This window comes from Schistocerca serialis, chromosome 3, assembly GCF_023864345.2.
Source record: "Schistocerca serialis cubense isolate TAMUIC-IGC-003099 chromosome 3, iqSchSeri2.2, whole genome shotgun sequence".
NCBI lineage: Eukaryota > Metazoa > Arthropoda > Insecta > Orthoptera > Acrididae > Schistocerca > Schistocerca serialis.
This window is the reverse complement of record NC_064640.1, coordinates 386,547,428-386,571,205: the sequence shown is the minus strand read 5'-3', so window position 1 is coordinate 386,571,205 and position 23,778 is coordinate 386,547,428. Positions and strand designations below refer to the sequence as shown.

General features: G+C 39.2%; 1 long non-coding RNA gene across 2 annotated transcripts in view; it reads left to right on the top strand.

The window, feature by feature from the left end:
• The window catches only part of LOC126470224 (uncharacterized), a 65,732-nt gene that overhangs the window by 36,410 nt on the left and 5,544 nt on the right, over positions 1 to 23,778 (top strand). For both annotated transcript variants that reach the window (XR_007586155.1, XR_007586154.1), the window contains one exon: positions 8,809 to 9,829. This is a non-coding gene — a long non-coding RNA (uncharacterized LOC126470224). The remainder of the gene's footprint in view (positions 1 to 8,808; positions 9,830 to 23,778) is intronic.

Sequence of the window (23,778 nt, the reverse complement as noted above, 5' to 3'; positions counted from 1 at the left end):
AGTGGGCATGCGGGAGGCCGGGTGGACGTACCGCCGAATTGCTCAACACGTGGGGCGTGAGGTCTCCACAGTACATCGATGTTGTCGCCAGTGGTCGGCGGAAGGTGCACGTGCCCGTCGACCTGGGACCGGACCGCAGCGACGCACGGATGCACGCCAAGACCGTAGGATCCTACGCAGTGCCGTAGGGGACCGCACCGCCACTTCCCAGCAAATTAGGGACACTGTTGCTCCTGGGGTATCGGCGAGGACCATTCGCAATCGTCTCCATGAAGCTGGGCTACGGTTCCGCACACCGTTAGGCCGTCTTCCGCTCACGCCCCAACATCGTGCAGCCCGCCTCCAGTGGTGTCGCGACAGGCGTGAATGGAGGGACGAATGGAGACGTGTCGTCTTCAGCGATGAGAGTCGCTTCTGCCTTGGTGCCAATGATGGTCGTATGCGTGTTTGGCGCCGTGCAGGTGAGCGCCACAATCAGGACTGCATACGACTGAGGCACACAGGGCCAACACCCGGCATCATGGTGTGGGGAGCGATCTCCTACACTGGCCGTACACCACTGGTGATCGTCGAGGGACACTGAATAGTGCACGGTACATCCAAACCGTCATCGAACCCATCGTTCTACCATTCCTAGACCGGCAAGGGAACTTGCTGTTCCAACAGGACAATGCACGTCCGCATGTATCCCGTGCCACCCAACGTGCTCTAGAAGGTGTAAGTCAACTACTCTGGCCAGCAAGATCTCCGGATCTGTCCCCCATTGAGCATGTTTGGGACTGGATGAAGCGTCGTCTCACGCGGTCTGCACGTCCAGCACGAACGCTGGTCCAACTGAGGCGCCAGGTGGAAATGGCATGGCAAGCCATCCAACATCTCTACGATCGTCTCCATGGGAGAATAGCAGCCTGCATTGCCGCGAAAGGTGGATATACACTGTACTAGTGCCGACATTGTGCGTGCTCTGTTGCCTGTGTCTATGTGCCTGTGGTTCTGTCAGTGTGATCATGTGATGTATCTGACCCCAGGAATGTGTCAACAAAGTTTCCCCTTCCTGGGACAATGAATTCACGGTGTTCTTATTTCAATTTCCAGGAATGTAGTAGAAACATACTCGATACCGAAACAATTAGTAACAGGATAAATATTTTTTAAAAATATTTTTATACAAGACGACACAAACTGAAGTCATATTTATCATTATTACGTCGGTGGGGCTTTTAAAAAGAAATGTAGTAAATGCTGGATGCAGATAAATTTGGTTTTATTACAATACATACGATACGAAAAAGAAAAACAAGGGATTTATGGTTTAGGTGGTGATGTTCTGGAAGCTGTTGAAGAAAACATAGAAATCGAAAAGCAAATGGTTCCTTATAAATATTTTGAAGAATTTAATGATATACCAGCAATTAAGCACTATGATAGTGACAAAAGAGATTATTAATTAAGGGGAATTGGACACAAGTGGGCCGACTTGGAACAGGAGATGCACCACAGAACATTTTCATTTCCACTGTTTATACATTTGCAAATAAATTCATAAAACTTTGTCAGCAAGACCAGGAAGGATTCAGGATTCACACTCTTAGCAGTGGAAGTGCGAGAAATAAATTCTAGAGTTTCTGACACCTGTTAGTATTGTTTGTATCATATGCAAAATTCATCGAAAACTCTCTCTTACTTATGAAGAAAAGTGTACCTATATCAACAAATGCAGCCAATAGTACGTGAAAAAATGATGAAATTTCACATGTAAAAAAATTTTACTTCGTTGTTTTCGAACTTCCAAAGTGTACCTATAGCAACAAATACAGCCAAAAGTAAATGAAAAATGATACAATTTTACATGTAAAAAAATTATTTTGTGATGTTTTTGAACTACCACTGTTATGAGTGTGAATCCTATATCCTTCTGGTCATGTTGACCAAGCTTTATGAATTCATTTGTAAAAGTGTACACAGTGGAAATTAAAATGTCCTGTGGTGCTTCTCCTACCCCAAGTCAGCCCATTTGATGTCCTACCCCCCTTAAGCAAATCAGAAACACAAGAGTTATTGAAGAACTACATAGAAGAGATTAAAAATAGAGAGAAGCAGCCCACCAAAAAAATAAACATAAGTGAAGGAATACTAGAATACGTGTATCAACAGTAGTGGAGATCAAGTTTGTGGATTAAAACCCATTGGTGCATTTAAATTTGTTAGTAAATTACCAGTAAAATTTGATGGAGATAAATTAACAGTTTGTGATAGGACATATAAAATATAGATGGTCTAATGAATCTGTTAACTAAAAACACATTGCTATATGTGATATAGGTAAAAAAAATTGATATTTTAGACCATTCAGGAGAATTATATACTGAAAAGAAACCAAATAAAATAAAATCAAGTAAAGATATTAAGTATAATGAATTGATAAAAGAAATTGGTGATGACTAATTCCAAAAATTAAGACAATTACTATCATATAGATATTCTTCAGAGGTAGATGAGAATCTGGGAGAAGGCTTAATGAAAAATATATCGCAAAACCAATTGAATATATTTGGATGAATGGTGTTAGAGATGTAATCACTAGATTAACTGTTTTCATGGACAAGAATTAGCTATAAATAAAAAATTTCTTAATGAAAATGAGGGAATAACACAAATGTTAACAAATAAATTTAGCGAGTTTATTATCAACAATCCAAAAGGAATTCCATATTTGATTAGATTTTTGAGTAACTTATCAGACTCATTTTGGAAAAATCCAAAATATGTGGAAGGATTACTTAATACTTCAATGAAAATTTACTATTCGAAATGCATCTAACTTGGTTATAATTATTGTGGTTTCTGGTACGAAATTAGAAGACAGATTAGTCAGAGAAGGTCAAGAAATAAATCCTTCACATGAAGCTTGCAAAAAACATGATATTGCATATAGGGACAATAAAGCCTTAAAGAAAAGACATGGAGCAGATAAACGGCTTCAGTTAGCTTCAAGGGAGAAAGAGGATTTATTCTTCTGATGCATCAACTGGAGCAAAATTAGTTGTTACAGCAGTTAGAGGAATAATTTCTCAAAAGAGAAAATTAGGAATGGCTGTTGGACTTCATGATAATGGTTGATGAATATAAAAATATCAATCCTTATAAAATATTTTATCATATAAATCAATAACTTCAGTATTGTTTATACTTTGTTACCTAGTGGCAAGACTAAATCAAAAGCAATTAAAAAGAAACTAAACACTGCTCAATTACATAATATTGACAATTTTTTTACTGATTCAAAAAAAGGAAGAGATATAGAAGACAGGTGAAAATTTACTTATAAAATTAGGTATACTTGCTGTGAAAAAAATAGAAGGTTCTGGACTAACACAACATGAAGGATGATTCCTTCCATTACTTTTGGCGGCAGTGCCGTATTTAGCTACTGTTGGTTCATTTACAGGTGGAGAAGCTGGTATTTCAAAGATAGAAATAGACAAGAAAAAAAGTGATAAGAGCTATATGAACAAAAAAGGCAAACTTTAGCAGTGGAGAAGGAATCTTCAGCATGCACTGGAGTGAAGAAAAAATTTGCAAGAAATAATCATAAACTATAGTAAACCTTTATCAGATTTAGATATAGAAAAACCTTGCTAAACACCTAAAAATCAAACACTTACGCAGTATATTTTTGACTGGTGAATCACCCAGCAAACAAAAAATTTTGAATCTGGAATATTAAATTTAGACATTTCTGATAATGTAGGTCATCATTGGATATGTTAATGTAAGAATAATCATAAAAAAATTGTGTTTGATTCGTTTGGAGAATATATTCCTACAGAACTAGTTAAATATCTTGGCTCAATTCAGCCGTAACATAATGGGCTGCGAATAAAAAATTTTAATGTAGTAATTTTTGGCCATTTGTGTACATGCTTTAACACTGATGTCAGATTGTTATAAGTTTAATGAATTTTTGAATGCAGTAAATTTATATTTTTCGAAATAAAGCATGGCCTAAATGCTTCAAAATCAAATTGCAAGAATTACAAAAGATAAAATGGGCTTTAGAATCATTCAACCCAAAGACAGAAAACACAATTAAACAATTTCAGAAAGAAATAAGTAGAATTTTTTCAAATGACTGAAGTTTATACCACTTTTAAAGGAAGAAATATTTGGTGAAATAATGTAAAATGTAATAAATAATCTGTATTAATGGACAATTACACCTGTAGAAAATTTACTGGGACATCACACTGAAAATGGAAGACAGAGGATTGAAGGTCTCCGCACAGTACACAAGACTAGAAAGATCTATAGACCCATCTACAATAACATAGAAGGAAAATGGAAAGAAGAAAGGAAGAAGATCTGTACCAGAGGTTTGGAAAGCCACACATTGGACGAATGTTGGGACATAGGCGACTACAACAGTTTGGCCACATATTATGAGCAGACGGATCCCTTCCTGAGAGAGTCCTCCACTCTCAAACCATAGTAAAACGCTCCAGAGGATACCCAAGAAAGCGATAGGAGGATTGAGTGACAATGATCTGTCAAGAAGAGGAACCGGCATCATGGAGGACGATGCTACAGACCGAAAATGATGGAGTGCTGTCTGCAGCAAATACCTCCTCTCTTGTGATTGACAGACATTCTTTTTATTGGAGTTTTTGTGTTTGTAATTTTTACCCAGTTGTTCTTCTGCTGTTAATGCAATAAATGATGATTACTAACTGTAATTGATGTCGTTGCAAAAACAGCTTGGACTATTCTAGTTAAAGATAAGACAGGAAGAAATTTAGCTGACGCTTTTTTGAGACAGAACTCCAAAAAATTTACAAACAGACAACTTTTCAAGAACTAATGTAAAAATACAGCATGAATCACCATCCTACTTTTACTGAATTGAAAGCATCTGTTGTAGAAAGATTTAATAGAATATTGAAAGAAGAAATGTGGAAGAGATTCACTTTTCTGGGAAATTATAATTGGGTAGATAAGGTCTCAAAATTAGCTGATGAATACAATAATACGAAGCATTCAATAATACAAATGAAGCCAATAAAACTTAATGACAAGAACTGTAAGCCAACTTCTTTGTATATAATGATAAGCATAAATATAAACTTGGAGAATTTGTAACAACTTGTAAACTTAAAGTAATTTTAGAAAAATGTTATACAGCTCATTCGGCAGCAAAAGTTTTGAAATTGAAAAGGTTATACATTCTAATCCAGTCAGATATAAATTGAAGGCTTTAAATGGAGAAGAAATAAAACGAAATATATATGTGTATATTCCCGATTTTAAACAAACGCATTCTAACATAATTTTTTGTGATTTTGACCTTTCATTTTTCCTAAGACTTTTTTGTTTACTTGTGGTATCCATAAATATTATCTGTTGGATAATCACTTATATCAAATTCGCCCATCATCGATTTCATATCGCTATTTAGAAATTGTTTGATTGTTTTATGATTAAAATTGTTTGCACTGTTATTATTTATAAATAAAATGTGTTCCCCTTTATTTAATTTTGAATAAAATTTGACTTTATTTGCTCTACAATGATTACAAAAATCTGGTAAATTGGTCCTTTTTGTTTTGTATTTATAAAGAAAACATTTTCTTATAACTTTTAGAATAAAAATTTATTTAAATTTTAAATAAAAATTGATTTTAGGTTTTTTAAAAATGGAACTTGTGACAAAATTGAAATAAAAATTATTACATATGAAAATATAAACACTTAATTTAATATTTTTATGTTTACAGTTTTTAATTTTTCATATTTTTAATTTCGTTTGTTTTCTTAACTTTAATTTCTATTTTTATTTATAACTTTTTAATTTGTTAATTTTGCTGTTTGTGTTTCTTAATTTTAAACACTGTTATTCCTGTGTTGTAACTGGGTAGCTGTTTGGTTGGAAAAACAGTAAATCTAAAAATAGCAGTTATTTATGCCAGGGTAAAAATTTTAAATTGCCTTTTTTTCTGCTCTAGAAACCTGAGATGGTAACTGAGATGATAATTTTATTAGCTCTTGTTTTGTGTGCTATAACTCCCAGCCGATAACTGTGATGATGATATCATTAGCCTTTCTTTCCTGCACTAGAACTCTCAAATGATAACTACTATTTATTTATCAACCTTGATTTGTGATGTACATATAGATTAGGCATGTACATATACATGATTATCGAAGTAGTGCAGATTATGCACATTTGTAGATATATTCATACAAAATTAATGTTTCAGTTAAATATCTGCACTGACCATATCCTTATAGTGAGAGAAAACCGACTACAGTTTAACTTTTTTGAAAAAAACACCAAAATAGCCACAGTAAAAAGATGCTATTGCTCCATCAATTTTAAACTTTTTTCCTCAAACTTTTTTGTGAATACATTCCATGATAACCAACAACTCGATATATGGGTTTGAAAAAATAATAATTTTTTTAAATTAAAAAATCTGATAGTATGAATAAATTTTCGCTTAGCAAATTGGATCTACCCACTTAATTCAGCATAGCAAGGTATGCTACAAAACAAATTTTCAGCCCCCTGTAATTTTTTTAAAATTACTTTGAAATTTCATTAGTACATCCCCTTAAGGCGATGACAAGCCTGTAGACAGGCAGCTTACCACAGGAATTTGACAACCTTCTTGTGCAGCTGATTCAGAGTTTGTGCAATCTGCACTATTTTAGGAATAAACATGGCATAGTACACACTGGAGTCAAAAGCGAGTGCAAGTGTTTAAGATTAGCAGGAGCTGGCCTGTTAGTGCTCATGTTTACATGAACATATGTGGGCATGCCACCCTTGTGGCAACAAACGTGGCCTCTGTATTTGATGCTGGGGCAAAGTAACTGCACTTTTCCATCTGACAGCGTAAGTCACTTTCCTGGAACTATTTGAAAAGGGATTCAAGGTAACTGCATTGTTTTGGTATAAAACATTTCATCCAAATAATTAGCACATTTCAGAATACCTTTACTCGGTTTTTCCTAATAATTTTGTAATGCAGGGGTGCACCAGTAATCCCAAAGGGTAAACAATTGTACCTGCATTAACCGAATAGTGTATTTAAGGCTAGCACCTGACACAATGCATCACCAAGCGACAGTTGTAGATCCTTTGGGTGGGGCATGCGATAGATATCTTAGTTGTATTGGGCGTCTATAGCGGACTTAAAGTTGCCACAAACACGCAAGAACAAAATAGGTTTTTTAAGGAGGACCATAGGCGTCAGCTTTTGGCTGGTTGAAACTGGGTAAATGATTCTTTGGCTCTCAAGCCATGCCAGTTCTGCTGAAACAGCTTCTCTGACTTCAAAGGCAGTGAGTAATTTTGGCTCTGTTGAAGCCTTCTTAGAGTTGTGAGCAGTAAAATTACGTGCAAACCCGACCGTCAGTTCAAAAATCTCCTTGTACAAATTGCAATGAGCATCAAAGTAAAAAAGTAGGCTCCATTTCAAACACTAAATTGACTGTGTCCGCTACTTTGAAACCAAAACTGGTAAAGACGGGAAAGCTGAAAATGTTAGCAGCAGTAGGGGACCACACAGTTAAGATGATTCGTACATGTTGAACAATTCTCTGAGGAGAGGAATGGTCTTGCGGCAGTAAGACACGATCTGGTCCCAGGCCCTTCGTAGCGAAGGAGAGCCGAGCACCCAATACATGTCCTCACTGATTAATGCCACGGCAGCGCACGTGTTCACCTGGAATTTCACTCACCGACCGGAATACAAAAGGTCCAACGTAAGCTTCTGTGACAGAAGGGGAGCCACCTGCTGTCCCTGTATAGTGACTGGGCACTAGAGATCAGAAACGGAGTGAGTGCTTATCTGATGTTGACTGATGTTCAAGGTTGCATACTCTAGAAATCAAGACGCCACTATTATAAGTGCTATAAGTGCTCCCTTCGGTCTCTCTGTAGTTCGAGAGTATGACAAGTCTGTGACGGGTGAAACTACTGTTGCTTCCTACTCGTGTACTCCTTTTCTCTTGCTGAAGCCTCCTTCTGTAAGGCTAGTAGTGGCTTCCAATGAAAGTTGAGGGCAAGTTCACACTATTGTAAAGCGCCAGTTACAGAGCGAAATGACCGATTGTGGGAATCAGATGGGCTCTAAAGATGCTGCGTTTTATGAAAATGTGGAGGATGTCAGACGAAACTGAAGTGGTGCAGTGTTAATAATTCCAAATGTGCTCCATTAGTCCACACTTCAGATGATAAACATACGTCAACTTCGTCCAGTGCAAGCAAAATGGTGGTATTCTTATGTATTCCACCTCCAGCATAATAAAACATACGTACTACATGAAACAAAAACCGGGCACAAAGTAAGTCACTATTACGTCACTGTGACCAAAAAGTGCGCTGTTTCGCTATTATTTTGGTCATGCCACCTCGTGTCTATGAGTCAGCAGCGAGTTCTGTAACATGACATTTCTATAGCTTTTTCGAAGACTGCTGCAAATTTATTTCTACAATTAATCACCATTTAGGGAAAGCACTCCATTGTGATGTCATGTTTCTTTGTAGTGTCGTCACAGATTCGATAACTTTGCAAATGTGTGTGTATATCATGTCAACATAATAGGTAGACATTCTCTGATTAAAGATATATAAGCCTTATATATAAATATAGTCCAGAAATTAAGTATTTGTTTTTCAGAAATACATACTTTATGAGCAGGTTGTATATGGTAGATGACTGGTATTCCATTTAACATTTACTTTGTTGCCTGATATCATGCATTAATCTCATGCTAACAATTAAACATGTGTTTCATTATTTACAGGATGAATGTACATGATGTTTGCTGTAGAAGATAAATTGGCTATTGTGACATGTGGACTACAGAGGTCGTCATACGGCAACATTCTTAAGAGATTTCACTGCGAATTCCATCATGATGTTCCCACTGATAAAACAATCCACACATTATAAAAAAGTTCAGGTGCTCTGGACTGCTGACAAGGAACCCAGATAAGGATGTCTCTCAGCCTCCAATGAAAGCGTAGAAGCTAGCAGGACATCCACTGAAAGGAGTCCAAAATCGGTGCGGTGTCTGTCAGTGGAAGTGAACATTCCATGTTCGACGGTACATAAGGTGTTGCGGATTATCCTAAAGAAGAAATAATACCACCTGCAGGTTGTCCACCATCTGCATGAAGAGATTTTGCAGAGTGTGTAGCCATGGGCATCGAAGAGCGAAACATCTGAATCACATCTTATTCAGTGATGAAGCGATCTTCCACATTTGTGAAAATGTTAATAGGTATAACTGCGTTATCTCGGCTAACACACCACCAATGGGACATGATGAAGTCATGTGAGAGTCTTCCAAGGTTAATTTTTGGATGGACATCACATGTACAAGGTTTATGGACCATTTTTTCTTGCTGAAATAGCCATAAATGAAGCCATGCACCGAGACATATTCACAAAAAACAGTTTATCCAGAATGGGCATCAGGATACTGTTTACTTTCAGCAAGATAGGGCACTATATCATTATGGCTTAGATGTTTGCATGTACCTGAATTCACAGTTCGCTGGGAGATGGGTTGGACATGCAGGCCCCTTACTGTGTGTTGCACATTTCCCTGACCACACGCACATGGACTTTCTGTGTGGGGATGTATCGAAATATGTGTGTTTACCCAACACATTACCTCATTGCAGGAGCTCAGGAACCACATTACACAACCTGCTGGTGCCATAATACTTCAGAATGTGCTTCATGTCACTGATGAAACATGGGAAATGTGTAATAATATTAAAAGTAATCACTAATGAACCGATACCATAGCAAACATTGTAAGTACCATCACTATTTCTACAAAATAGATGATTAATTTCTGGACACCTCCATATATATATATATATATATATATATATATATATATATATATATATATAGGGTGTATTTGTATAAGTGCAGATATTTTGATGTGTGGTTCCTTTCTATGTACACACATCAGCCTGTTGACTGTTTTATCTGTGCGTTGAACAGTCTTTCCACAAACATGTCAGAAACTTTATGACCTGATGTTTTCTGCATGGTCATACTGCACCTGCAAATGCACCTGTCGGTACAGACTGAATGTTCTGCGTCCATGCCTCCACACTTCAGCATCTAACCAGCTGCCCAGGGGAAAATATACATTAATGGGATGCTCTTGCGACATGTACTTGGAGGCACCAACCAACAGAAACACACGCATCTTGTAATGGCTGTAACTATTAGTCAGCAAATGATGTATACACTTGACATAATGTTGTTCAGTAGACTGTTCTCAGTCATAAGTAGACCAATCACATCTGTATTTACAGGGTGATTTTTTCCGTCACGTACAAAATCTAGGGATTGATCGATGAGAGGATACTGAACAAAAGATGTCAAATGAACTTACGGCCAGAAATGCATGGTTCCAATGGTAGAGACTGTTTATTCAATCATACATTGTTACAGACACTGTGGTCTAATATGCACTGTACCATGCACCCATAGTTACAGTATGTGCTGTAAATGGTTTCCATGTGCCTCAGTACATGTATGTACAAAAAAGGCAGCATGAGTACGCTGCTCCAGTGTCTCCACATCTGGAATGGGCTCTAATACATGATACTTTTGAGATGGCTCCATAACCAGAAACTGGACAGGTTGAGATCCAGAGTAACAAGCTGCCCATGCAACTGAACTACCTCGTCTGATCCATCAACCAGGGAAGAAACGATTCAGATACATATGGATTTTAATTGTAAAGTGGGCTGGAGCACCGTCATGTAGCAGCCACATAACCCTTTGAATCATCAATGGCGCTTCTTCCAGCAAGTGAAGCAAAGTCAACTGCAAAAAACGCCGATATTTCAGGCCTGTTAAGCGATGTGGAAGAATGATTGGTTCAAAAACATGGTCGCCAGTTATCCTGGCCCACGCATTCTGGCTGCACCAATACTAATGATTCGTTGTCACCATGCCATGGGTGTTCTGCATACTACCCCACAGATGACTGTTATGAACATTGAAGGTACCACTCCACATAAAGGTGGCCTCATTTGAAAATAGGATGAATGATACAAATCGCAGAACTGTGGCTGCGTGGTGAAGCAACCAGTGACAAAACTGCTCCAGATGTGGAAAGTCTGTTGAAGTAAGTGATAAGGGTAGTAACAATTGCCATGAAGAATGTTCCACACGGTCGTCTGGCTTACCCTGTACTGGCAGGCCAGCTGCCTGATACTGACACAGCGGTCGCTTTCCACAGTGTTAATCATATTTTCTTCCAAGCTCAGTGTCTGAACATTTCAGGCACTTCCTTCATAACTTCCTGCTTCCTGAAACGACCCTGTCTCAGGCAAACAGCGGAACACTTTTGCAAACACTAACTGCTGTGGTTGTTGTCGGCAGGTATAGATCTCCTCATACAACCTTGCCGTCTGTTGCCCATTGCCATTTGCCTTTCCGTAAGTAAACACTGTGTCGGCAAGCTCTCGATTCGAATATGGAACCATTGTGTACAACGCTGTGTCGCATCCACTAAAAGGCGAGTCAGCAAGAGAAGTGGATCGGACACAACATTACCAGTTACTATGGCGGAGAGGGCGCTAGGGCATTATGTATGAGGAACTGTACTACCCTATAAAAAGAAACCATGCATACTATAACCGTGGCTGCATGGTACAGCGCATATTAGACTGCAGTCTCTGCAACAAAGTATGATTGAATAAATGGTCTCCAGCATGAAAATCATGCATTTCCGGACATAAGTTAATTAGACATTTTTGTTCTGTACCCTCTCATAGATCACTCGCTACATTTTGTACATGGTGGAAAAATCACCCTATATACAAATATATACATATGTACATACATTCATACATTCATACATGTGCAGTACATAAAAGGTATAAGTGCAGATATTTCCACTGGCGACTCAGGACGGTGTACTAAACCTAACTACGTCAGTATTTATGTAATTTTCAGACTAATAATTAAAGCTATCACAAGTCATATATTTTAGGTTGGGTAGTGTCTCCGAGTAAATATGGAAAGAGCAACCCATTAGTGCTTATTTTCCCATGGGCAGCAGGTCAGCTGTTGAAGTGTGGATGTGTGGACACAAAACGGTTAGTCTATGCTGGCAGTGTGCAGTTACAAGCATGCAGAAAACATTAGGTCAGACTGTTTCATGCAGTGAAAGAACAACCAAAACATTGTGTTAACATATTAAAGTACCGTATATAAAAATAATTCTCTCTCTCTCTCTCTCTCTCTCTCTCTCTCTCTCTCTCTCTATATATATATATATATATATATATATATATATATATATACAGAACAATACGCACTGACGACTGGTTAGTCGTTTTATTCATATATAATAATCACGAGGCCGCATGACTTCGTATGTAGCTACAATGTAGCTAGTCCATGGTTATACTTGCGAACTCGTATACTCGCTCTCCTTTTGACGCAGAATCCTTCTGATGACAACAGTACAACATGTCTCTCCATGCTAGGTCACTTTATGAACTATGTTTACCTTTTACACCGGATTTTACTCGCGTATTTTACTTGTACAGGTTGGGTAATTTTCAACCTCTGTGTCTCGGAAACGGATACAGACATCAAGAAAATTTTAAGGGTGTTCGATGTCGGGACCTTAGGAATATTTCGTAAAAATTGCTGTGTGTAGCTGTCTTGGAATCTGATTCTTGGTTTTGGTAACCAAAAATCATGTTTCTGAGGGGTTTATCGATAACGGAAAAAGATTTTTGAAAAGGGAAGATGGCGTTTCTAGATAAATGCCTAGAGGGGAAACGGCAGAGACCTTTGAGTCGAGCGTAGGATCACATGGAGACGATTAGTTCGGAGATGACGTCATAGAACTCGCTGGCGAGTTTCAAGCGTGTATACGGAGCTCCTTTCTGATCTCTACAGAGCACACGGCCGGCGGGCTGCTTGTTGACACACCGCTGCTAGGTGGCCGTGCTTGCCACATGCCCAACACTCTGCTCCTTGGTGTGAGCAACTGCTTCTGGAATGCCGGCTGCCACAGTAAGGACGGGACTGGAGTTTCTTCGACTTGCGTGAAGCATGTTTCAATGTTGCAAGAGCGAGGAGGGAGGCCGTTTCTGACCCTGCCAGTTAACTTTACGCAAAAGGTCACTCAACGGTGAGAGGGACGAGAGGAGGGTGGGAAGCAGAATAATCGATAATACTTAAGGCTCTTACGAGAGGCCGGCGATCCGGACGCTCGTGAACTCGGGTGAGAGTTTGAGGCAGAAAAGGAAGATGCTGAGATGGAATTATTAGTTGACTGTTGATCGCGACGGCGACGAATTACTGTCGATACTCAAACTTTATTTCTGGAAGGACGCAGAGCTTCAGAAACGTACAGTAATGTTAAACGCTTCAGCAAAATTTGGGTCTCACGCGGTTTAAGCATTTGCTGAGACCTCCGTATCAGGGGAGAGGGGCTCAGTCACATCCCAAATCAATGATTCCAAACTTCACAGTTCTGACATGCGAAACTGCACTTGTATGTGAGGCCCTGCAAGTCAGCTACCCATGCTCCATGACACTGTCCGCGTTGTGTATGAAACTGATTTAATTGTAGCCTAGCCGCTCGTGATGCCAGTAGTATTCCGTTAACAGAGCACCGAGATGATTGAAAGATAAACTACTTGGTTCCGATAGTGGTTGCAATTTCTGCACCACCTCGTATAAAGACTACTAGAAGACAAGAGCAACGCACTTTGTTAGTACCAGAAATGCTATAAACGAACCAGTAGAGTTCAAAACGATGTAGGTAGACTTCGTAGCTCTCAGAAGATTGATAGGAGGCAGTGAGCGGCGGAGGGGGGTGTTGCGTGACCACCGACTGACTTCGTTACAGCTGCTGAGATACGAGCTGGAGGACAGGCATATGCTGTTGTTGTTGCTGCTGATGTTGCAGTGACAGCTGTGGCTGCCAAAGTTTCAGAAGCTTGGGATCCGTAACATGCGAACATGTCAGTAGAAACTTCCTGGCAGATTAAAACTGTGTGCCCGACCGAGACTCGAACTCGGGACCTTTGCCTTTCGCGGGCAAGTGCTTTACCAATTGAGCCACCGAAGCACGACTCACGCCCCCTCCTCACAGCTTTACTTCTGCCAGTATCTCGTCTCCTACCTTCGAAACTTTACAGAAGAATCATTCAGTTTGTCTTAAAGCCCGCCATTGCTGAGAGTATAGCCGGTTCTTTTAGGCGATCGACGCGTCTCCCAGATTTCCCGTACCGGTACTTTCCCGTTTAGTGCCAGACAGGTCAGGCACTAAACGTGCTCCCCAGTGAAATCGATACATTCACAAGCAGGATAGCAAGAAAAGACTGATTTATAGAGTAGGCACTTGATTTAGCTCAACATTTCAAATACTCTATGTTCCCACTAAAAAACACGTCTTTCGTGGAATGAAACTTGTTCGACACAATAAATCAACTAATATTTTATCATTTGTCTACAATTTTATTGCGTCCAACTATAAACTTCAAAACTAGTACTAATCTGTGCAGAAACTGCCCATTTAACTTTTCTTTCAACTCAGCAAATAGCTGGATCACACGTTTAGCAAATGTTTACTCACTTTCACAATAAAATGTCATTTATCCTCCGAATTATATATACATAAATCTATTCATAAACATTCGAAAATAAAATACATTATGCAATTAGCGCAACGAAATACACCCCGAAAACTTTTCTAACATTTTGCAAACCACATTTTCTACCCACACAAACAATCAAAATTTTAAAACTGAATGATTTCTTCTTACGCCCTCTGATAGTCTATAATTATTTACAGTTAAATATTAATGCAAATCTGAATATATTTGCGATCTCAGAAAAGTGACACGCATCCAATGAAACAACAATATTTCAATCTTCTCAAAACTCTAAAAGCTAATATTTCAAAATAAATAAACATCTACGCAGAAAATATTGTGCGAACAATAATTACAAACAAACTACATACATCACACGAAAAACCCATCCAAAATACTGCAATGATACTTAAATAACACCTAGCAATTTTTCACCAAATCTTACGTACAGTACGCCGGCTGGAGTGGTCGTGCGGTTCTAGGCGCTGCAATCTGGAACCGAGCGGCCGCTACGGACGCAGGTTCGAATCCTGCCTCGGGCATGGATGTGTGTGATATCCTTAGGTTAGTTAGGTTTAACTAGTTCTAAGTTCTAGGCGACTGATGACCTCAGAAGTTAAGTCGCATAGAACTCAGAACCATTTTTTGAACCTTACGTACAGTACAAATTATTTTCCTCATTTACATAACTAATTACTGTCTGCCGACCTCCACGCGCCAGGAGTTGTGCGGCCAGTGTTAGCTCACTCCTTGCATTACGTCGTACCTCCACACTTTATGACTTACACCTTAAATTTACCAAATCATCCCCTACACAAAACACAAACACCAAATTGAAATCCACCTCTGCCTCTCTTCTAATCACAAAATTTGCCACCACACATACATTCATTCCATTATGCACATCCCATTCACAAAATAAATTTTTCAGCCCCATATCATCATTATCAAAAATCTCTACACATTTTACAACACTTATGCGCCCTGTTTATGGTTGCGATGCTTATTTTTATCCCCCATTTTATTCTTACTTCTTATAACCTCCAACTACAAAATTTGTGGCTTCTTTGCCAATTTTCGACACCCATCGAATTTTTAAAATAGCATTTCCCTTTTAACGCTGGTTCATTGCGCCACCTCCGGACCTGAGATGCTGAGATCTCTGATTTCTCGATCACGTATCCTAGCCTTGCATTTCGTGCGGCTCCTGCGCCTCTGATCTTCGTTTTCAGTTTTGATATCCATTGTGAGCATTTCCATTGCCTCTTTGAAAAATACTGTTACGGTGATAATTATTGTGGATACTACCCGTAATTATTGTGGATATTATACCTTTCCCTGTTACTGTTCCCATTATTTAGCTTGAATTTCAACGCCTTTTGAAGCTTCGTAATGAAATCTAAAATTTCATCAATGGACTTTGTTGGCCTGTGGGCAGAATACCATTGTAAAAATTCTTTTGGACATCTCAATCACCATCAACACTCATAGCAGATGATTTATATGCGTCAACATCGTCAGTTCCCCCACACGACAATTCTGCATCAAGGCACTTCCGTGTTCGAAACTTAGTCCGTCCAGTAACTCATTCTGAAGTCGCGTTTGCTTCGCTTCACCCCAGAATTTGTCAAGGAACCAACCCTCAAACACCTCATAAATGGTTCAAATGGCTGTGAGCACTATGGGACTTCACATATGAGGTCATCAGTCCCCTAGACTTAGAACTACTTAAACCTAACTAACCTAAGGACATCACACACATCCATGCCCGAGGCAGGATTCGAACCTGCGACCGTAGCAGTCACGCGGTTCCAGACCGAAGCGCCTAGAACCGCTCGGCCACCGCGGACGGCAAACACCTCATAGGTAGCAAAAGAAGTACTCATTAAATTTGGCCATGATCGTGCATTTCCCTCAAGATGCCTTAATTAATTTTATTTTTTGCCTCTTCCGACATTCCTCTCACAAAACTATCTCTACACGCAGCAAGAAAATAAGCTGGATGGTATATTCCATCAAATGCAAAAGACTGTCGTTCCTGAATTAATCCACAGAACACGTATCACAGTAGAAGCTTGATTTGCAATGGTAGCTTGATTTGCTGCTAAGAAATTTAATTCTCCCTAAACTGCTGTTCATGCTGCACAGTTTCTTTAGTCAATAACGCTTCAAAATGTTCTCTATTCTTAAGCACCTACTTTTCACATTCTACTACTCTCACAGACAAATTATACAAATTGTTGATAGACTTCGTGGTCCCTTCCTCAAGTGCATTTTGCCTCAGCAAACAATTCTTAATATCGTCACCCAGTCCGTAATGTATCTTTTCCAACTTATCCCCGAAACATTTTTCCACTGTGTCGACTCTGGTTTTAACCATAATCTTCCAATATAACTTCTAATTTTGAATCAATCTTCCCTTCTATACTGCATTTAATTTTCTTCACCTCAGCTTTTACACCTTCTGACACATTTGTCTCTACTGAAATTATCTCTGTATTCATTGAACCTATCGCTATACCCAATACCCCCATTTTAGAGTTCAAGTTTGTCAGAATTTTCCTCAACCACGCCACTGAATCACTCACAACTACGCAGCGCGGAGTGGTTGAGCGGGTCGCCGGCACGGTAGCTCAGCGTGTTCTGCCAGAGGGTTACGTGCCCTCTGTAATAAAAAAACTGAGTTAATCGATCAACAACGAACTTCAATGGCTGTCTTACGACGTCCGCCCCGAGCAGATGCAACGAACAAAAGAAAAAGCCGGCACGGTAGCTCAACGTGTTCGGTCAGACGGTTAGCTGCCCTCTGTAACAAAAAGACTCAGTTAATAGATCAAGAACGAACTTAAACGGGTGTCTTACGACGTCCGCCCCAAGCAGATGCAACCAACGAAAGCGAACAATGCGGGCACGGTGGCTCAGCGTGTTCGGTCAGAGAGTTAGGTGCCCTCTGTAATAAAGAAACTGAGTTAATAGATCAACAACGAACTGAAACAGGTGTCTTGCGACGTCCGCCCCTAGCAGATACAACGAACAAAAACGGACAAAATGAGATGAATAAAAAAAAAACGAAAAAGGAAAGCGGTTTGAGGCGCCATTTCGCGGATTCTGAGGTCCCTTCCGTCGGAGGTTCGAGTCCTCCCTCGGGCATGGGTGTGTGTGTTGTTCTTAGCATAAGTTAGTTTAAGTTGTGTGTAAGTCCAAGGAGTGATGACCTCAGCAGTTTGGTCCCTTAGAAATTCACACACATTTGAACAACTGGCAACATCATCTCTTTTCTTTGATTTCAGACTATCTGCCACACTAATATCGTCCTTATCGACATCACCACTTTCAGATTTTGGACTAAGTGGCCCACTAAGATTATCTGAACTACACACGCTGGGTTACTGCTTAATCGTTGGAAGCTCCATCGCTGACGATTAAGCTGCAGGATCTCACGATTTGACACTATCAGTACAAATGTTTAACTTATTGATCACCCTGGCTGCTCTTGCTGCACTGCTACTGCCCTAGGTGTCGATTCTGATGGACTTGAAGCAAAATCTTATGCTCGGAGCCCCTAAGCAAACTGCCTATGATGCAATAAATTTGGGACCTAGATCACAGAATACTGTGAAGTGTTTGAATTATAACTGCAATTCTAAAGGGATGAGACTTACATCCCAGACCAGAAAACCCCAATTGTGACTGTACCTAACTGTTACTGCTGATGAGCAGTTGCTCTTCCAAACAGCACAGTATAGGAACAAACCAGTTGCATCTTTACCTGCAGTTGCTCGTATCTTAGGTACTGTGTTTATGCACGGCTCTGTTTAAAAGGAATAGCTCGATGTAATCAACAGGTCGAGCCGTGTATATCTGCTTTCATTCCTCGTTGCAAATTCGCTGCAAACAGTGAGCTGTAGCTGTGAGCCTGTAGTCTTTGTGCAGTAGAAACTCTACTTCAAAATCGACCATTGAGCACTGTGTTGCCTACATGCAGGGGCAAACACATGATATCATGCTCCTTCCTACTCCTATGCAACACCTCCACTTGTTAAGCCATGTGCCTCTTATACCCTTCCCCTTCCCCCTCCAGTCCCCTCAATCCCTTTTCGATACAAGTACATGGGAATAGTCAAGCAAAAAGCAAGTAACACAGCCATTCAGAGAGCTTCTATGCTAATTGAACTGCAGTAAACACACATTTTCATCTCTTCCATTCACATTTCAGTATTGCAATGTCGTATCAGTTCGTTAAATTACAGTTCTCAACTTCTCCCTAAGCCACACTTCATTTTTATTTAATTTCTTGCAAATAGATCAACCAGACAGCTTCCTACAACAAGGATAGGTGAGACATAACATCATTCTCGTCCAGCGCTGTTGGCAATTTCATAATGTCTGCATAGCATCATAAATATTCACGTCATCTCCAACGCTAGTTCTTTTTCTGTACTCCAAGGGTCAAAAAGATAAAACACTATACTACGACCAGTTTGAGATGTTATTATTGTCATATTTTGCTAGATATTTTGTTCTCAATATAGATATTGCGAGGAGTATGTGCCTAAACATTTGTGTGTTGTGCTTGTGAACGTTGCAAGCCAATGTTACCGTAATGCTCTAGGTGGTTTTATTTCGTATTTTTGCGTTTTTTGAGAAAAACTACTGAATTACGCTCATCTCCACAACTAAATCAATAACATATTTTCTTTGTTAATAGAGTTGCGATATTTGAAAGTAGGTCTTAGGTATTTGATAGAAAACGTAAAACAGCTTGTGTATTTACTATGTACTACTGTTTGGTACTATTAAGTGACTATGCTTACGGAAACACATTGAATGTTGAAGACAGCGTTGTCTGCAATATGGAGATAGGATCTGCTCTTGCAAACAGTGTTCAAGGAACAGTGGATACGAAAATGGAACTTTAATCACCTAATGCAAGGCCAGTCACGGCGTGCTAAGCCGCACGCGAGCCAGATATGCGGGCTCAGGCTTGGTCTGTCTCGGTTTAGCTCGGTCCTTGTCAGAAATACCCGGTATAGCGCGACATGTCATTTAATATAGTGGTGTGGAATATTTCGGTTGGCACGACTCCCTTCTGTTCAGCAGAATCGTGGTGCTAGCGCTGTTTACCCTTCGCTGTTTGTTCGTGGTATTGTAGCGTCTCAAGTTGTTCCGAGCGAACGTTTGTTTTAGGACAGTTTGCTGCATGTAACTTCGGGGGCTGAAATCTAGCGGCCAAACCGAGAGACACACGAGCATCTGTCACTGCCTGCCATGGCAAAGCTATTCAAAGTCTCTCACTGGAAGCATACATTCACCACCTATAAGAACCTAAATAGATGGTATTAAATATTATTCAATCATTTTCAAAATCGTTACACTTCCTTCTGATATTCAGGAGAAGATTGTATAAAAATTTCAAAATTGTAACTATTATAGCTTTGGAGATAAAAAAATTACTAAAAAGTAAAAAAAAAAAGAAAGACACTTAGGGAACTAAATTCAGTTAGGAAATATTATAGTTTATCTTTGGTATAATTGGAAAACATAAACCGAGCTCTCAGTGTGCAGAATTAATTAATTGAGATTTTCATATTAAAATTTAATTATTTTTCGTTTTCGTAATATAAAAATCAGACAAAGTTATTATTTGTGTCTAATATGGTTGTGGGAGTAAATGTGAGTAAATGAGAGTGTGTATGTGGGACATTCGTTTAAGTTCAATGCTGCGTTATATACCGTCTTAAGTAACCTGCAAGAACTACACAAGCCTGTCGTGGGAGAAAGATCCTAGGGGATTTACTCACTTTCCTGATGACGTATGTCTAGGTGTGATTGCTTTTGTAACAGAGCAGCCAGAAAGTAAGTTGGAGTAAAATCTGCATCTAAAGAAAATCTCCAGAATTATTGTCTTTCCGTTTTCGTTTATTAAACATTACTTTAATATTTGCATGTCAGATTGATGCAAATGCGTCTGTGTTTAAGGATTGGTGCAGGCCAGTTTTGGCGCGAGTATGATCATGAGCGAGCATTCTGACTGGCAGTGTGTATGGTCAGCCAATCAGAATTGAGACGTTTCCCGCTTGTTACCTGATAGTTATACTGGGAGTGAGGCTGGAAGAAGGAAGTCGCTCGTTAGGTTTGAACGTCATGTTACTAGTGCCATTCAAAATAATGAGCTAAGTCGATAGCAGTTGCTGTTGAGAACTGCATGGCGAATTTTCAGAGATTGTGACTAAATCTGTTGGACAGATATTCGCGTGTGAAATATTGGTCTTCATAGTATCCGTGTGGCATGTTTTAGTATTCAACCACTGAGCATTTTTGGCGAGCAGTTTCTTTTTTAGAAATCCACAAGAAGTACCGAATGTAAGAACTCATATTAGTGGTGAAATTAATGACTGTGATTTAATTCTGGTTGGGTTTGGACGGATGTCTACTGCCGTGCATGTGAAATGTGTGTATGAATTGTGAACTGGAAGAAAATAGCCAATAGTTTAAATGTGGACTGAATAGTACCTTTTTTGGCTATCAAGGACAAAACAAACATTTTTGAGTGGAAATTTTGGACATTATCTTCCAGAAGCCAATTCATTTTCTTAGTGTCCGATGAAATTGAATGACAGTTTTTCTACAAAACTTTCTTTCTTAACTAGAGTTGCGCGGCGTCAGTAATTGTAGATATATGATGGTGTTTTTTATCAACGCTGCTTTTACATCATCTTGTAAGAAGTATCTACGTTGCCGAGTGAAAGGATATCGAGCAGACGCCGTTCTGAAGTAGGCACAGTGAGAACGATGTAATGGAAAAAAAAAAAACCCTCGCTCCGCCGCAATTGGCGCTTTATCGGCCGGGAAAAACAATAGTAAAGTTCGGATGTGTAGGAACTTTATAAAAAGCAGCAGTGTTTAAATGGACTCGTAAAGTATTCACATGCGAGTTATAAATGGTTCAAATGCCTCTGAGCACTATGGGACTCAACTTCTCAGGTCATCAGAAACTATTGTGGGACAATAGACACGTGTACTGATGAATTGTAGTTGGAGCGCATCAGCAAAGAACTCGAGTGCAAAGTTATTAGTGAAGTGTACCATGCAGCGAGAGCAATTGACGGTGCGCTGTAGCAGACGATGTGCCGATAACTGACGACCGACAGGCGCCGCGCTACTGCAGTAAACAAAGCAGACGGACGGGGCGCTTGGGGCCATGGTGGACGCGGTAGCCCTTAACTGGACTACAGTTTGCTGAGCCTGCTGTGCGGACCCGCCGTTCCATCTTGCTGTGGTGGAGACGTCTGAAGACAAAAGTTAAGTAGTGATTTACTTAATTGTGTGTGTGCTGAAAAACTGTCTGAAATGGCTGAAAATAATCAGCAATAGTAAAGGAGAGACTGGGGGGTAGATTTGGGGAATGTAAAAGATGAGAATGATTCCATGACTGAGAATTTCAGTTTTGATGTTTCATAAGCAAATGTTAGTAATAGTTTGCCAGATTCGCTGTATGTTAATTGTGGGACTGATAGTGAACAAAACATGATGGGAGACGAAGTTGAAAATATACTTGTTACTGTTAAAGCCATAGATCAAGAACCAATGTTAGCTGCTTGTGAACCAAAGAACAATATGTCAGAAATGATGGTAAATATTTTAAAGTATATGAATCAGATGAATACTAGTAGGAGTAAAATGGGGTCAGATATTGAAACATCATTAAGTTCTGAAATAAATGAATTGCATTCTGAAGTTGAATAGGGATATAATAATTTGTCAGTTGAAATGGAATCTAAAACGGAAGATAAAATTTTGAATTTGAGAGATTCGTGGAAAAATGACCTGACTTATAATATTAAAAGAGAAATGAGTCAGATGGGTTCCGAAATTAAAGCTTCAATAAGTTCTGACATTGATACTAAAATGAATGAACTAGGTTTGGATATAAATGAGTTACACAGTGAGGTTGTAGAAATGGAAAAGAAAATTTCGAATCTGAGGGAATTGTGGAAAAATAACCTAACTCTGTTTTGCAATAATATTAAGAGTGATATTAATCAGGTCAGGCAAAAATGTAATGTTGCAATTATAACAGTGGAAAGTGAACAAACTTTCCAGATTAAGCAGGTTGCTGAGGGTAGCGAACAATTCAAAGAACACGTAAATTCCGAAGTGAATAAAATTCATGAACATGTCAGAGTGTAGAAAATTACTGTGAGGTTAACATGCTGCCTTAGCAAGTAAAATTAAAGAGAGAGACAGGTGTACAAAGTTTGGAGCACAAGTGGCTAATAAAATCACTAACCTAGAAACTAGCATTAGACAGTTAGGTACCAGTGTTTATGAACAGTTGTGTGAACATGACGTTAGACAAACGAAAGTAGAATGGTATGTCAACAGCAGTAGTGGTAGTATTCTATATAACAGTGTAATAGACTCATCTGAAATAGCATATGTAACTCATCGACAATTTTCGAAATTTGATTCAAACGAGAATGTGCACCCGAAAGAATTTTGGAGCGACTTTGATGATGTGTTACCAAAAGTATGGAATGAAAAGCAAAAAACAGGTTTTATTACATCTAATTTAATGGGGGAAGCTAGAATTTGGGGTAATTTAGCTTCCGATAAGTATGATAAGTTGGCGTACTTCAAACAGGTACTTTTTGAAAAATGTTGGGGCAAGAGGAAACAGATGGATGTTTTGAATAAATTTTGGTCAGGGGAAAGATCCCAAGAAAGATATTATTAAAAGTTTTACACAAAAATGGTTAACTACTTTATCATATCTAAGTTCAAAAGTAGAAACTGAGCAAATAATTATGGGGATAGAAAATAAGCTGCCATTGTACTGGAGAAACAAAATAATTTCAGCTCCTACAGACACCTTGATAGATTTATTCACTATCTGGAAAGGGTAGAGAGTATTTTAAAGGAAGAAGAAAATGTCAGGAGAGAATATAGGCCTCCTGTCAGACAGAATGGTAATAGAGGTGAAGTTAATGTAAACAGAATCAGGGTCCAAAGAGATAGTGGATACAGAGGTAGATTTTGAGGACGAGGAGGTACTAGTGGGAATAGGTTCAATGAACGGGTTCAGTATTACGACTGCCGTCAGCTGTCAGCTGATG